Source organism: Musca domestica, unplaced genomic scaffold, assembly GCF_030504385.1.
Source record: "Musca domestica strain aabys unplaced genomic scaffold, Musca_domestica.polishedcontigs.V.1.1 16, whole genome shotgun sequence".
NCBI lineage: Eukaryota > Metazoa > Arthropoda > Insecta > Diptera > Muscidae > Musca > Musca domestica.
The window spans coordinates 3,735,634-3,753,135 of NW_026712219.1; positions in this window are offsets into that span (position 1 = coordinate 3,735,634).

Here is a 17,502-nt window from a genome sequence, read left to right on the forward strand (position 1 = left end):
CCATTATTGATGTTTTCATAAAAACAACATTAGTTTATTAGTGGAGAACGATGGAAATGTTTACCAGGGGGTAAGGCAGGGAATGACTAGGTTTCGGAAAGAGCCACCAATCATCATCAGTTCCCTTGTTTTTGTCTGGGATATTCTCTCCAGAAGTTATTTAAAAAATAACTTCTATGATAAAGAGAAGTAAGCACAGGCTATAGTCGGGCGGGACCGACAATGTGATACCCTACAACGCTACAACATGTTAGAAACGTGTTGTGTCCTAATCCATTTTGGAAGATTTCGCTTTTGAAACTATGTCACGGAGCACTGCGTAGATATTACCCTTAGCATTTTGAACAGGGACATTTTCCCAATATTAACGAACTATGTCGTGTTGTTAGTTGTTGTGCAAAAATGCTAGAATTCTTCCCTGTCCCTATCGATCTTCCCAGGCATGTCGAATGCCTTCAATTGTGTATCAGGAATTGTTTTTTTTTTTTTGTTTTTGGGTCATTTGAACCATTTCCAAAAGTAAGAGGCCCCTCTAAATCTCCAAATTTAGACTCATCTATATGATTTTCTTGTCTACGATATTTGGCTATCGTCGGATATCGCCTGTAAGTAATGCTGGTATTTTTTACGTAAAGTAGTGGTCCATTCTACCCAGAGTCCTACACTCTATCTTCATGCGAGATTTTGTATCCTTTGGTTTCTATTTGTGTTATAACGGCTGAAAAATCAGGAACATTTTTTTTTGGTCAATTTCAACCCCTAAATATGTTGCGGACATCTTTGAAAACAATAGGAGTAGCCATTCTGACACTAATCCTACCTTTTTCGTGAGGATCGGACGATAATTGCAATATGTATACAATATCCCCAACCTGTTTTGAAAGGTGAAAAATTATTACAAAATATACACTTTAATATTATAAGTCATTATAGGCGTATTTATATGCGTTTTTTTAGATTTTATCCTTTTATGCCTTGAGGGCATTCTGGATTGACAAAATTTGTAAAAATCGGTTCAGCCATTCTTGAGATATAAGCATTTTAGCTTACATCCCCTTCCTTTATACATTGTATATATTTCGCTATATATATCCGATATATTTACTATCGGCATCTACGTAACGGTCAGGATTGACCTGGACAGACGGAGGGACGGACATACATAGCTAGATCGACTCAGCTCGGCGAGATAGGAAGATCCATATATACTTTCCTATGTGGGAAACCAATATTTCGAGGTGTTACATAATTGTTGGCCCAATCAAACACATAGTGTTTTAGGGTATAAAAACTGGTAAACGAAACCATCCTTCTCCACTAATAAACAAAACAAACAATAATAGGATTAAAAAAACTCCTCGAAATATTTATAACAGAACCTACAAATTATATATATATACTCTGGATCAGCGTAACATTCTAAGACAATCTATCGATTTCCGTCTTTTTGTCTGTCTGTTTGTTGTAATTACGCTATCATTCGAACGAATAGAGATAGAAGGCTAAAACTACAACAAATCGTATTTAGGTTCACGTTTTCGTATATCACCCATATAACGGTACATTCCGATATTCGGTATTTTGATGATTTTAGCGACATTATTCACCGGAATTGTTTAAAATTTGGTATTTAAAGTTCGTAATGGCAAAAAAGTTCGTAAGCAGGTCTACGTCTTTGTATACAGGGTGAGAAGAAAAAACTGCAACCAAATTCAGACTGCTGTCATTTCTAAGCCACTCGTCCGACAGCTGTTAAAATTATTCCAGTGACAGCTCATTATATTGTTTACAAGCGTACAGGAGCATTTGAGAATTCTCCAGAAAAAAGATTATTCGTGATGGAATTCAAGCGTGATAGTGTGATTTCTTTATATTTGGCTGGAAAACCACAAGTCGCTGTCGTTAGAGCACTCCAGCATTTAAATGTGAATAAATCTTTTGTGCCCCGTACCATCGCTTGTTACCGTGATACTGTTAGCACAGCCTGACGTCAAGGAAGTGGAAGGAAGAAAACAGCAACATCAGCCGAAATGGTTCGAAAAGTAAAGAAGCGATCTGACCGGAACCCGCGTTGCAGTGGCCGAAAATGTCTCGTGAGCTGAAGATATCGCAATATTCCATTCGTTAAATATTAAAAAATGGGATCGGTGTAAAGCCATTAAAAATCAAAAAAGTGCAAGAACTTACACCGCAACAGAAAGAAAATAAACTCAAAAGAGCTAAAGAGTTGCTTCGCTTGGCCGGTGTGAAAACATTCATTGTCCAGCAGTTTGTAAACAAACAAAATGATCGCGTTTACCTGCCAAAGAGGTCAGCTGAAAATGTGCACCAGAATTTAAGCGCCGGCCATGGTAATGGTGTGGGCCACAATAACAGCCGATGGTCTCTCTCCGCTTCGTCTTAATCGACCGAAAATATGCTGGAGGGTATATTAAAACCTTGGGCATGCAAACTTTCTCAAAAAAAGGTATCTGGACTCAAACGTGCTCCACTTAAACAACAAATATCAGTGAGATTGGTTGGAGAATGCAGTAAAGTTTTTTTTTTTAATATTTTAAACAAATCCGCTCAAAAAATGTGGTCTAATCGTAAAAATACTTTTTATTTGGAGGTAACGTTATGTGGGGCTATACGAAACGTGGATCGATATATCACATTTTCAATACCAGCCATCCTCGATACAATAAATATTATTGTGCCGTATTTTAAAGCTCTACCGCAAATAATGTGGACTGCATCGTGATTTTAACAGACAGACAACGTTATATTAGGAATGTCCAAAACTTCAAAATTCCTTCTCTATCCCAACACCCAACGATTTTATGGCATTTTGTAATTTTCGTACGTTTATAGTACGACTTTCTAAAATAACCTCCTCCTCTTAACTGCAGACGCCGACAGTGTCATCCATATCAAATTTCAGGTTTTCAGCTCTATTTCTTCAGCCGATATCAAATTTAGTTCAATTTTCTGCTCTTCTTACAATAATAGTACACATTTCCAAAATCACCTCCATATCTCAGTTCCAGATATCAACAGAGACCTCAATATAAAAATTGAGGATTTTATCTAGATTCCTTCACCCAATACAAAATACAGTAACGTTCAGTACTTTTTATACAAATATAGTACGGACATCCTAAGCCACCTCCATATGTCCAGGCTACACATGGAGAGTGGCTCTAATACCAGATTTCAGATTTCAATCACTATCTGTTCACCCAATACCAAATTGTACCAAATATACTATCATTTAGTACTTTTCGTGCACTTTAAGTACATATTTCCAAAATCATATTTATACCCTACAACACTATGTGTTGGGGGTATTATAAGTTTGATTGGGCCAAAAATTATGTAACACCTCGAAATATTGATTTCCCACATAGGAAAGTATATATGGATCTTCCTAGGTCGCCGAGCTGAGTCGATCTAGCTATGTATGTCCGTCCGTCCGTCTGTCCGTCTGTCCATGTTAATTTGTAATCACGCTACAGGTCGCAATTATGGCCCGATCCTTACGAAATTTTGCACGAAGGTGGGGTTAGGGTCAGAATAGAAGCCTATTTTGGAGATGATCGCCAAATCTTTAGGGGTTGAAATGGACCAAATACTGAAAAAATGTCGGATTTTGCAGTAGCTATACAGGTCGCAATTATAGACCAATCGACGGAATTTCGGAATCGGAATTTCGCATGTAGTCAGAGTTTAGGGCGGGGAAGAAGCCTACCAATTTGGGTGGTCATCGGATAATATTTAGCGGGTAAAATAGACCTTATCTTTTGTGTTGAAAAAATTCAAAATTTTTCATTAAACCGCGAATATTTTAAATCCCGGCGAAATCACGAAGCCATGACAAGGTTACTTCTGACCTTTACATTGATGTTAACATCCAACAAATCGGATATATAGCAAAATATGTGCGATATATATGTCTATCAAAGAAGATATGCTTGAAAGATCTCTTATATGTCGAGAACGGCTGAACTGATTTCGACAGTTCTCATTAATTCAGAATGGCCTCCTGGCAGGAAAGAAAAAACGTCTAAAAAATTGCATAAAAATATCTCTCTAAAGATGAAAATATTGATTTTTTAAAATTTTCTCATATTTTTTCAATTTTGTCATATTTTTGGCATATTTTCATTTTGAATTAAACATTTGGTAATATTTCTACAGCTAACAAAACTAAGTAGTTAGGATATCAGGATATCATATACAGATCGCATTTATCGCCCGATCCTTACGAAATTTTGCATGGGGATAAGATGAGGGTCAGAATAGAAGCCTATTCTTTTTGGAGATGATCGCCATATATTTAGGGGTTGAAATGGACAAAAAAACTGCAAAATTGTCAGCAGGTCGTAATTATCAACCGATCCTCACGCACATTTGAATGGGGGTTACCGGACATTGCAAAAGCCAAGTCATCCAAAAATATTCAATGTGTGAAATAGTTTGCCAACTTTTGTAGACAAAATACGAAAATGCCCATTCCAGTGAATTTTTGGAGAATTCACAAATACAGGAAAGACGCACTTCTGACTATTTCGGTAACGCTGATTTCGTTGAAGATTATAGTCAAATGTCTCTATCTCATATAGATGCGTTTCAGTCAAAAACCAATAATAAATGTTAATCTTTTGCCACTTCTGGGAGATTATAGGTCTTGGGGAAATATTTGTTCCAGATCTAGGAAGACCATTTACGTGCAACATCTACCAATAAATTGGAAATGAGCAAATTAGTTTAAGTTGCTATTATTCGAAAATTAGAGAACGAAACCTGATCGTTTTCTATTATTATTTGTCACAATATCTTGTGGAATTCTTTCGAGTATCTCGCCTATATAAACTGTATCGTTTATTATAGTGTTGTAGGGTATTCAACGGTCGGCCCCGCTCGACTGTAGTCTTTGCTTACTTGTTTTATAATAAACCTATCTCCAACAGAGATCCCAATGCAGAATTTTACAATTTCAGCTTCCAAATCCTACACCAAACAGTTCCAAATAAAGTACCCTTTAGTACAGCTCGCATACTAAGTACACATTTTCAAAACCACCAATCATATATCAAACTTAATTTCCAACCTTGATTCTCATTCCAAATTTCAAGGTTTTAGCTCTATCCGCCTACATTATGCCAAATGATTCCAGCTAAAAGTTTAGTACAATTTTAGAACTTTTCGTAAGTTCGAAGTTCCAAAACCCATTAGGTACATCAATCCTGTACCCTACCAGTGACTCCTATTCCAAATTTAAGAATTATAGATCATTCTGTTTGTCCCACACAAAGTATACAATTGTTAGTACTTTTTGTACCTTTTTAATACGATTTAAAAAAAAATCCAGCTTTGTCAGACGCCTACGCAACTAAGACTGGCCCTTGTGCAAAATTTCAAGATTCTAGCTTTAGACGTTTTGTCTAGGCGTCTAGGCCAGTCAATCAGTCAGTAGATTAAAAGGCCGTTATAATTTTTAGTTAAATTTTTTTGTTTATTTCATTTTTTATTATTTTTTTTTTTGAACAATAATTATTTTTCTGGTTTTTCGTTTTTAATCATTTATTATTCATTATTATAATTTCTTCATTTTTTGTTTTGGGTTTGGTTTGTATCATAATCATAATAATTCTCTATACAAATACATTCAATAACAACAATTTTTTTTTTTTTGGGTTTTTTGCATTTTTCGATTTCAATTATCAGTTACTTATTTTACAAATACAATATTTATTTATTATTAAAGTAGGGGGGTCTTTTATGGGTTTTCTTAAGACTTGTTTGTGTTTTTTTTTTTTTTTTGGTTTTGTTCTTATTATTATGTTATATTAAATTTAGCTTAAATTATAAATTAAGATTAATCGATTTATTAATAGATTTCGGTTTTTTTTATATTTCGGGAAATTGTTGGGGGAAGGTTTTTTCGGTTTTTTTTTTATTTTTTGGAGAAAATTTTTTCTGAGGGCTTTTACGTGTGAGAAATATTGATTAATTCAAAATGTAATATGTTTTTCCTTTAACGGTTTTTAAATTTGTCCTTTATTGTTTTATTGCATTTTTAGTACATTTTTTTCATTTTATTGAAAATAAGTATTTTTATCGATTTTCGTCAGATGTTTGGGTTTGTGTGAGAGTGGGGGAGAGTGGTGTTTCAATTTGAAAAATCTCAAGATATTTTTCGTATGTGTACTATGAAAAGGTGTTTTTTTGTTTTTGTGGAAAATTATGTCTTTTATTTTCCTATAAAGAAAAATGTATTGTGAAAAGCGTTGTTTTTTATAGAAAATAATAAATTATGTTTTCGTTTACCTTTTGCATTTAATTCAATTTCTTTTTTTGTATTTTTTTTTTTGTAATAAGAACCAAAAAAGTTTTCACTTTTTAAAAAGAAATTGACCGGAAAAAGTATAGAATGGTGGTATTTATGGACATTAGATTTTCTGTCTATTGGTTGCTTTGATTCAGACCACAAAAATATTCTCTGGAATTAGATAAATTTTATACAGAATGAAAAACTGGAATAAGGTGAATGAAGACAAATTGTTAACATCTTTCTCATTTGAGATAGAAAAATTCTGTCAGATATTAAAGCATACTTTTAGGCCGACCAGATTATACAGTCGATTTAGATAACTGATCGATAACATTTTATTATATGGCAATTACATATGCGTTGCCTACTTTTAGACATAAATATAAAAAATTAAGGGCAATTTAGTCTATGTGATTTTCTGGAAATATGCAATATTAATCCTTAGAAATGTCCTATACGAACATGACCTTTGATTTGCTTCTAATAACAATATTGAGTGATAACTTGAGCTAAAATACTAACTCATTTCAAAAAAATTGAAGAATAACAAATCAATACAAACTTTCTACATAACTAAGAAATATGGGCAATTTCCTTTGAAGAGGATTGATATCCATAATTTTGCAATTGGTCTGAGAGATGGAAAATTTTGGCAATACAACACATTTCGTGTTTTGTTTCACTGTCAGAAATGTTCTTACAAACGAACCACGCCTGCAAATTATTAAATTTATTATTAAAATTCGTGTCCTTCTTACCAGGGTTCAGAAAGAAAAAGTAAGTCCAGATTTATCGATTTTGGAGTGAAGATCACCAATTCACAATTTGGTGCGGTTTATGGACTGGTAGCCTCATTGGACTATACTTCTTCAAAGAGCACTACCGTGAAATGAAATCCAATGGTGCCACAACGTTAGCACAGCACCCGTAATAACGGACTTATTGAGAGGCGGATTCGATGAACAACTTATTTCACATTTGAGACCATTCAGGATCGTGCGATTTTATGCCTTTAGACTATTTTTTGTGGAGCAATGTTAAAGTTCATGTTAATACAGATGAGCTCGCTTCAATTGACACATTGGTAAACATTTACATGGCATAATCTTCAAATAAAAATTTCGCAGTTGGATTTTTTTGTCATTTTTCTATAGCTCTTAACTCGGTAAGCATTTGCGATTCTTCAATTTCGGCGATAACTGAATATATTTTGTTTTAAAAAAAACTTGTGAGGTTTTATTAAAGTAAATAGTTTTAAAACTTTTTCAAGATCTTGATATACAAAAAATATATAACAGACATATATTAAACAAATTTTTCAATTGTTTTACAGAAATTTTATGTGTTTTATATAACCGGTAAAATTTACCGGTGGTCTGTACTAACGTTCGTATAATTTGACGTCTGTAGTTAATGGTTAAGGTGAGAATACATAAAACGATTTTTTTGACTGGCTTCTTCGAAAAATAACAAAGGAACGCAGAGCCCAACATCGAAATAACCTCTTATGTTCTCTCACCTTTAGGAATTCACCGTTTACAAAAAATACTTTTTTGTAACTGAGGATATATTTTCAATATCAAATTAAAAAATAAAAAAAATATTGGAAGATTTTTTTAAGAAAATGATATCAAAAGAAGGCAACGTTTCTGGTAGGACAAAAGCACTTGAAAAAAAAACTAAGTAAGGTAAAGGAAAGTTGGCGTTTCTCTCAGTGACAATTTCCATTTGAACTAACTCATTATGGAACTACACAACTCTGTTCAACTGAATGGAGAACTGCGATAAAGATTTTCATTTGACATTTCCCTTCTTTATAAAAGTTTTCATTTCACATTCTCCTGGAACAAGAATTAAGGGCCTGGTTTAGATTCAGAATATAATACGATTATATACAATTTGTTGCAAAGTCTTGATCCTACCTTTTATAGTAAACCAAGTTATTGAACAATGGAACACATATTCGAATATGAAAGAGTTTTCTTCACTTTTCATAACATTTCTAATGAAAATCGACTTGATTTCCAGTTGATGTCAGCAGGGCAGACAAAATGTTGTTTACGTATGTAGTGTTAAATTTTCCATATGTAGAAGTTACACAAATCGTGTGATACATGGACGAAATTTCAGTTGTGGAATTCAAGAGTAAGGGACATACGTACTTTTTCGATCACAGCGAGCCGTATTTTCATTGGGAAAATATAACTAAACCTAAAGTGTTGTTCGTTGGTTGTGTGAAAATATATAAAATTAAATTTGCGTTAAAAATTCATCCATAAAGTATTATATTTTTCTCTGAAATGCTATGTATCACAATGTAATCTAAGGAAATAAAATAAACATATGCAAGTGTGTGAAAGCAAAAATTATAAGTCATATGTAAAATGGCAATTTTCACATACCCGCTGAAACACACATGAATAATAAAAGTGACAGCGCATATGTAAAACCCATACCGCCTAATAATAACTTTAGAGACAGTAGAGATAGCAGTATGGTATGTTTCAAACACAGAACTACTAATCCGGTACACCGATATAAAATCGATATAAATTTAGGTAGGAAAAATCCAATATATTTTTCAAATACAACTCTACGAATGCTGCTGATATAATATTTGCATTTCTTTTTATTTCTTTTATATAATGTTTTTTTATTAAAATAAATTTTCAATTAAAGTTATAATTTTCAGGCATTTTCATGTTAACTATATTTAATATTAAACATAATTGAATTCAACAAATAAATAATAATGAAAGAAAAATAGATGAAGCAAATGAAATGAAATTTTTTAAGTTTTACAAAAACTAAAAGAACAAAATTAGAATAATTTTATTTAATAGATTATTTTTTCGTTTTATTTTTGTTCTTTCATCTGCTAATAAAATTTGATATTTTACGCTAAGGATTTAGTTTTAGTCATTTTTGGAATTTATCTACAATTACATGAAGTTATAAATATTTGTTTGTTTTTCTTGTTAATCATTTTATATGATTTTATATAAAGTTTTTGTTTTCTTTTTCGTTTATTAGTTTTTCATTGATTTATTTTAGTTTCAGTTTCATTTTCATTTTTTTGTTTTTGGTTTGACTAAATTAGGTAAATTTTATTTCTTTGTTGTTTTGTTTTTTTTTTATAAATATTAAATTTAACTGATTTAATGGCTTTCTCATCATTCTATACAAATGTTCTAATAAAAATGTTTGTTTGGATGTTTTTACTTTTGAGATGCAGTTTTTCTTCTTTTGCAGACAATGTATAGTTGGGCATCAATGCCCCATAACAATCAATTATTTTTTTCTTTTTTTTTTGTTAAATTTGTTTTATGTAATTTTCATAAATTTGTGTATGTTCTTTTTCTTCTCCATTTTCTTGCCTTCTTTCGATTTGTATATGTATATGAATGTTGTGAGTGTTCAAGTCTGTAAATGTATTACCAAGAGAAAATATTGACAAAAAATAGGCGGAAAACTGTATCGGTGTCATTGTGTTGTTGTTGGCATAACATGTGGGTCTCTTTCTGTTAAATAGTATTTGGTTTTGTTAATTTCTCAATTTATATAATTTTTTTTTAATTAATTCATATTTCTTTGCTAAACTCTTATGTACTTTTTCATTTAAAGTAATTCGTCAGTTTTTATGTTTTATTATTTTTTTCTTTGTTTTTAATTAAAGTGAACTCTTGCTTACCTTTTTTTCATAAGTGAAAATTAAAAAAAAAAAAACAAAAAAAAAAAAAAAAAAACAACCAAATTCAATTATTATGTATTTATTTTTTTTTATATAATAACAAAAATATTTATGTTTCTTAATTTTAACTGCCAGCAGTTAATGTAAACATATATTTCGAAAAAATAAACAAGTAATTTATGAAAATAATAATTGAAAAAATATATATAAAAATTAATATGTTCATGTTAACTGTTTAGAATGAAGGCATTTTAAATATTGCTATTGATTTATATAATTTTTTTTGTTGTTGTTATATGTTCATCTTTTTTTCGTTTTCTTCAAATATAGTTGTAAAACATAATACTTGGAAGTAAAATTATATATATAAACTATTGTGGGCAGTTTTATTATGAACTGTGATCAAAATAAAAGCTAGCAATTTTGATTTAAATTTTTTGTTCTTTAAAATTTCAGAAATCCACGTACTTGGAATAAACCTAATAAAATATAAAGGCCATTTTAAATAAATTTAAAAAATAAAACCAGTAAAGAAAAGTTACAAATCGGCCGGGGCCGACAATATGATACCTTACACCACCATACATATTTAGAAGAGATACCTATAACAAATAAACGTTTATATTGGGAATTTATGTGGAGTAGATCGGAATCGATCTCCACTAAATTTGACGGAGGCAAATAACATTGCTAAAGAGTGAATGATATGACTTCGAAAAGGATAAAATTAGAAATATTTATCGGAGCTATAGATATATGGGAACCGAGTTTCACCTGATAGAAAAGTTCGGTTTAATGTGCAAAAATCCATTCAATTTGCGATGATTTTAACCACAGTCACATTTGAACCGATCTTGATAAAATTTAGCAGAGGTATACGAAAGTGAAGGACTAAGAGACCAAATCGGATGAAACATATGTATGGGACCAATTTTTTTTCCAAATTTGAAACTGAAATTGGTTCAAATGTGCCGAATTACATCTAATTTGGAAGAATATTACTTATATGGCGCACAATAAAACTGAAACCGGACGAGGATATATATCGGAGCCATATCTAAATTTGGACTGATTTATACATTTCAATAAGGTTTGTCCTTGGGCCAAACAAGTTTGGAAAATTTCATCCCGATCTGACAATAAATGCAACCTATACTTTCTTTACAAAAATACACGGACAGACAGATGGACATGCATAAATCGAACCAGACTGTGATTCTATGGCTCAATAAAATAAACCTAAAACTGTGATGGAATATAGGCTTATCTCGCTCCCTTCTGCCTGTTGCAAACAAATAAACAAAGACATAATACTCTGTACCACGGTGCGCTGTAGGGTCTAATGAAAAAGCTTTAAAGCTTATATCCTCATTTAATTGCAAAGTCTACATCAACCTCAGTTAAAAATATTTAATTTTAAATTGATAGCATAGTTTTAGGCTGCGTATAATTTTGTTGATTTCTCTGAGAGAACAAAGTAATTGATATATTTTAATAACCGAATTAATTTTAATTTTTATAGTTTTGTTACATACTTTAAGGCGAATTTGAAAATATCAAATAATCTACAGCATTGCCAGCAGTTTCACTGAATGACAACTGAATATTTTGAATTTCAGAATTTATGGCTATCCAGGAAAAAAGGGGAAAGGCGTATGAGGAGAAACCGCCATTAAAATATAAGTGAAACAATGGGTAGTTAAAGTAAAAAAAGTTATCTCATTATCCAGGGTGTAGGCGATCGTCTTCAAAACCGAAGGTTGTGAATTCGAAACTCGGTGTCGGCCAGCGAAGAAACAAATAATAAAATGCGATACGTTGTTGATGTACATTTGAGAATTTACAAATAACGCTATTAGTTCGTAACCGCGTCGCAGTGAGTAGTGTGTTTAATCAGAAATCATAATGTCGAAAGTTCAATACCAGCAGCGGACTAAGTTAAAAAGAGCATTGTGGTAAAATGTAACATTAAATCAAAATGTTACAAAATCTTTTTTTATTTGTCGATTTTAGGTGGAACAATGGCAAATTTACAATGCTGTTTAAAATTAGACAAATATTTAATTTTTTGCTTAACAAACGGTTAAAACTGTTATTTCAATTTATTAATTTATTTATTTATTTTTTTAGGAAATATATAAATCGTATATCAGCAAGATTCAATAAGAAGTTGACTAGATAGTTAATTTTTCCAAAAATGGATTGATGTGCTATTTCGGTCTGAATCAGAAACTCACCCATGTTGAAATTAATCGATAGTTTAGGGACGTAAGCAGAATGGACCCTGGACCATATCTAAAATTTCCAACCTTTCTCTTCTAAAAAAAAGAATATCCTATTCTCACTTGGCCCATCTAACCATTTTTTTGGGAAGTAAGAAAAAAATTTGTCACTTTTCGGACGGCTCGAAAAAAGAATTTTAATAATATACTCTAGTTTCGGTCCGTACCAGGAACTATCTTAAAAAGTCCAGATAGACAAACAAAACTTCTTCCTGTACTTTCGAGTGAAGCGTTTTCAGGGTGTGGTTCTGGGGGTCCAAGGCCAGAGCCACGTCCAAACTAGATGCTTTTCAGACAGTTTTCATACATTTTCCATGGAAAAGAGTTTTTTTCGTTTCGAAATTCATTTTTGGACGTTTTTCTGGCAAAATTGTGGAAGAGTGGGAAGGAGGTGAATGATTTTGCTAGCAACATTGGCAAATTGAATTAACAACATTGGCAAGTTGAGTTGTTTGAATAATCGATATTTGTAAATTTTTGCACCTAAGTTTTTTTTTTTTTTTTTTGCACAGAAGTTTCAAAAGTTTTATGAGGTGAAGTTGTGAATAGTATTTCCGATTTACACAGGCCATAGGATTATTAGAAGGCCATAGAAGAAATATTAAGATTTTTAAAAATTGTGATCCTATGTAGAGGTAGTGCTGAAGGTATGTCGCGAAATGTGAGTCAAGTATACGCGATGACCGAAGTTTGGTCTTCATTGTAGACTGCGATCATTTATTATTGCGAGAAGGTACGGAGTTTACAGACTATTGGTGACTCAGTTTACATTATGTTCGGGAGGTACCAGGAAATTTGTATATGTATCTAATTCATTTATATCAATAAATATAAACTTGGCTGTTATCATGCACGAGCAGATGCCGTATATCGAAATTGCGCATTTGATTAAAAGTTTAAAGTTTGATTAAAAGTCTATTAGGTTACGGCGAGTTGTGGCCAAATTGACAACCCCTGTGACGGTTTATCCACCTAGACAGACAACGAACCGACTGGATCGTTATAAAATGTAAAATCTTGAATTATGGTCAAATTTCCTAGCCTCAAACCCCCTTAAATGGGGGGTTCTTCTAGGTTTTACCTAGAATATTTATTGACAGAAGTTTAACCAGGCCGGAAATGCCACTTTATGGCTGATGTGGTTGGACAGGAGATACACTTATAAATGGGCCTATACCAAAATGTACACGATATAAAAAATTGTTAATACCAAACCACTAAGAGAAGTTAAACTTTCCGGTGAGATTCCGAAATACAAAATTTACCTGACTTGATTGGAGATTGAAGAAGAAACCTTAAAATTTTGGAAATCAACTATACCAAAAGTTAAACCACATTGCGAGTAGTAAAAGTATCCATTGCGAATCCGAATCAAGCTAAGGAGTTATCATAATAAAGGAGGGGCTACAACAACGAAGTGGTCCTACATTAAATATTTTCATTGCAAAGAGTTAAACTATATACTGTGAATCCGATTTCCAACCATCTGATTAGGTTAGAAATTGGGACCGAAGCTCTCAAAACACCCATAATCAGGAAGTAACATTATTTGGCGACTGTACATGAATGCGTGGCAGATATAGGATATTTTTAGTACCAAACATGTTAGAGAAGTCAAATTTCCTTCAGCTGACTTGATTGGAAATTGGGGTTGAAACCTTACCAAATATCGGAAAATATCTTAAATTAGGACGTAATATTATATATTTAAGTTACAATATCGACCTTATTGTATATTTTTATTTTGCAAAATGTCAAATCACAGCTAATTTATTTTGAAATGTCTCTTCAAAAGCTTAAAAGCACCGAAAATTAGCAGGTACTGTTATATGGTGGCTATACCAAAATGTCGAGCTACGTTGGAAATGTTTTGCGACGATTTATTTTAACCACTTTGAATTCGAAATTACAACAGATTTGGTAGGAAATTGAAGCGAAATCTTCAAACCGCCGAGAAACGAGAGGTATCACAATATTAACGAAAGCTGTCTGTGAATGGGAATGGATGAATGACAAAGTACGTGTTCCTTCCATCAAAAGGAAATCATCAGATTTGTTCTAAATTTCGCTCACGGATGAAAACAGCAACATCAGCAGAAATTGTTCGAAAAATAAAGAAGCGACGCAGTGGCCGAAAAATTGCTCGGGAACTGCACATATCGCAATATTACATTCGGCAAATATTGAAAAATAAGCTCGGAGTAAAGCCATTAAAATTCCAAAAAAGTGCAAGAACTTATACCGCAACATAAAGAAAATATACTGAAAAGAGCTGAAGAGTTGCTTCGCTTGGCCGAAAACGGTGAACTGCCGAATTTGGTTTTCTCCGATGAGAAAACATTCCTTGTCCAGCTGTTTGTAAACAAACAAAATGATCGTGTTTACTTGCCACAGAGGTCGGCTAAAAATGTGCACCTTCGGTTGGCCACCAGAACTCAAGCGCCGGCCATGGTGATGGTGTGGGCCGCCATAACAGCCGATGTTCACATTCCGTTCATATTAATTGACCATGGCATCAGAATATATGTCGAATATTATCGCGAAAATGTTCTGGATGGTGTATTAAAGCCTCGGGCACGTAAACATTATGGCCGCAGACTTGGAACATTCCAACAGGACTCAGCAACATCCAACTCAGCACACGCCACCCAATGGTTTCAAAATGAGATTCTTCGCTTCATTCCAGCGCACAATTGCCACCAAAATCTACGGATATCAATCCGTTTGACTCTTGAACCTGGAATATTTTGGAAAGCCAAGTTGGCACCAAAAAATACCAAAGTGTCGATCACCTCAAGCAAGGGCTTCGCTAAGAATGGGCCGAAATACCGCAGAGCAACATTCGGGCAGCGTGTGACATTTTCATTGGCCGTTTGAAGGTCATAATTCGTGACAAAGGTGACCAATTCGAGCAAATCTAAACTTATTCTAAAACTTGATGCTATTTCCGACATTTTTTCCTTTCATTCAATAAAATTTAAAAAAAAAAATTTAAACATGTATGGAACTAATGACTTTGTTGCAGTTTTTTTTAATCTCACCCTGTAAATCAAGTGGCTGACAATTTATTTAAGTGTCCGCAATTTAAAATTAATTTCTTATAAATAAATTTCGAATTTTTAAATATTACGTTTTGAAAATAAGAAAAAAATGGATTCATGCATTCAAAAAAAAAAAAAAAAAAAAAGGCGTAGGAAACGATCACGGTTAATTTAGCCTAAGGGCGAATAGTTGAAAGAAAGTAATTTATTTCTCCATTTAACAGCGGTAAGATCCCCACAGTATAAAAAGTTAAGGTTCCACTCAAAACGAACTTAAAACGCATGTAATGACATTGCGGTATGTTAAATATTATGCGATTATATGAGGCAAAAATGAGCTAGAGAACTCGTACTTGTATTTGAAAGCGAAAAAAGACTTCGAAAACTTCGAACTTCGTACGAAATATTGGTTTCCCACATAGGAAAGTATATATGTATCTTCCTCTCTCGCCGAACTGAGTCGATCTAGCTATGTATGTCCGTCCATCCGTCCGTCCGTTTGCAGCCTTTATAAGGGTCACAAATATTAACCAAAGGATACCAAATAAAGGTAGAATGGACCACTACTTTTGTGTGAAAAATAGCAACATTTCCATTCTACCGAAACCCTGAAAATAATATACAGACAAAATCCAAAGTGCACATAAGGAAACTTCTGGCTTTTTATACCCTACACCACACGGTGGTCATGTTTCATTTCTTTGTGCATTTGTTTGTAACAGGCAAAAGGAAACGAGATAGACCCATAGTTCCTTTTGATTATCTGCATAGAATCACATTCTGAGTCGATTTATGCATGTCCGTCCGTCCGTTTGTCTGTCTGTCTGTCCATGTGGTTTTGTAAACAAAGTACAGTTCGCATTTATTGCCCGATCCAGATGAAATTTTGCACAAATCATTTGTACGGCCCAAGGACGAACTCTATTGAAATTGGAGATAATCGGTAAAAATTTAGATACCGCTCCCATATATATCTTCGTCCGATTTACCTTTTATTGTGCCCGAATAGTATGGAATTTTGCACAAACAACTGCATATAAGTATGCCAAATTTGATCGAAATCGGTTCAGATATAGCTATAGCTCCCATATATATTGGTCATCCGATTTGTTATTTTTGTCCTCCGCAGCCGTAATATGCACTCTGTAACAACAATATTTGAGGAAATATATCAAATACAGCTCAGAAATACCTTTGCTAAATTTTGTCGAGATCGGTTCAGATTTGAATATAACTCTCATATGTAACTTCGTCCGATTTATCTTTTATTGTACACCAAATGTCTAATATTTGCCCAAATTTGGCACGTGCGACCGGATTGAGTCTAGAAGCTAGTATATCAAATTTGGTGAAGATCGGTTCAGATATAGCTATAGCTCCCATATATATTGTTCATCCGGTTTGTTATCCACAGCCGTAACATGCACTCCGTAACATCGATATTCAGGGAAATATATCAAATACAGCTCAGAAATTTTATCGAGATCGTTTCAGATTTGAATATAGCTCCCATATATATCTTTATCCGATTTCAAATTAATTGTGCACCAAATGGGCAATACAAATCCGAATTCAAAAGATACAAATGCTTCGGCATATTTAGTCCTTTTAACTTTAAATTATAATTATAATCGTAGGGTGTATGATCGAATTCTCCCATAAAAACTTGTAATTGTTATGTGGAGCTCTAATAAATTAGCAAAGTGGTGTAGGGTATTATAAAGTCGGTGCCGTCCGACTTCAAGACCTTTTTTACTGCTTTATGCTGACTTCGTTGACGAAAATAGCCAAATATCGTAGATTAGCAAATCATAGAGACGAGTCTATATTTGGAAATACAGAGGGGTCTCTTGCATTTGGAGATGATAGCAAAATATTTAGGGGTTCAAATGAACCAATAACAGAAAAATTTTCCCGATCACATAATAGGAGTAGGGTTAAGGGCGGGGAAGAATTCTAGCATTTTGGATGACCATTGGATTATATTTAGCTATAAAATGGACCACAACAACAAACAGGACGTCGGAGTGGGAAAATATTGGGTTCCTGGTTGTAGTGTTGTAGGGTATCACATGGTCGGCCCCGCACGACTGTATCCCTTGCTTACTTGTTATACCCTACACCACAAGGTGGTCAGGGTATTATGTCTTTGTGCATTTGTTTGTAACAATC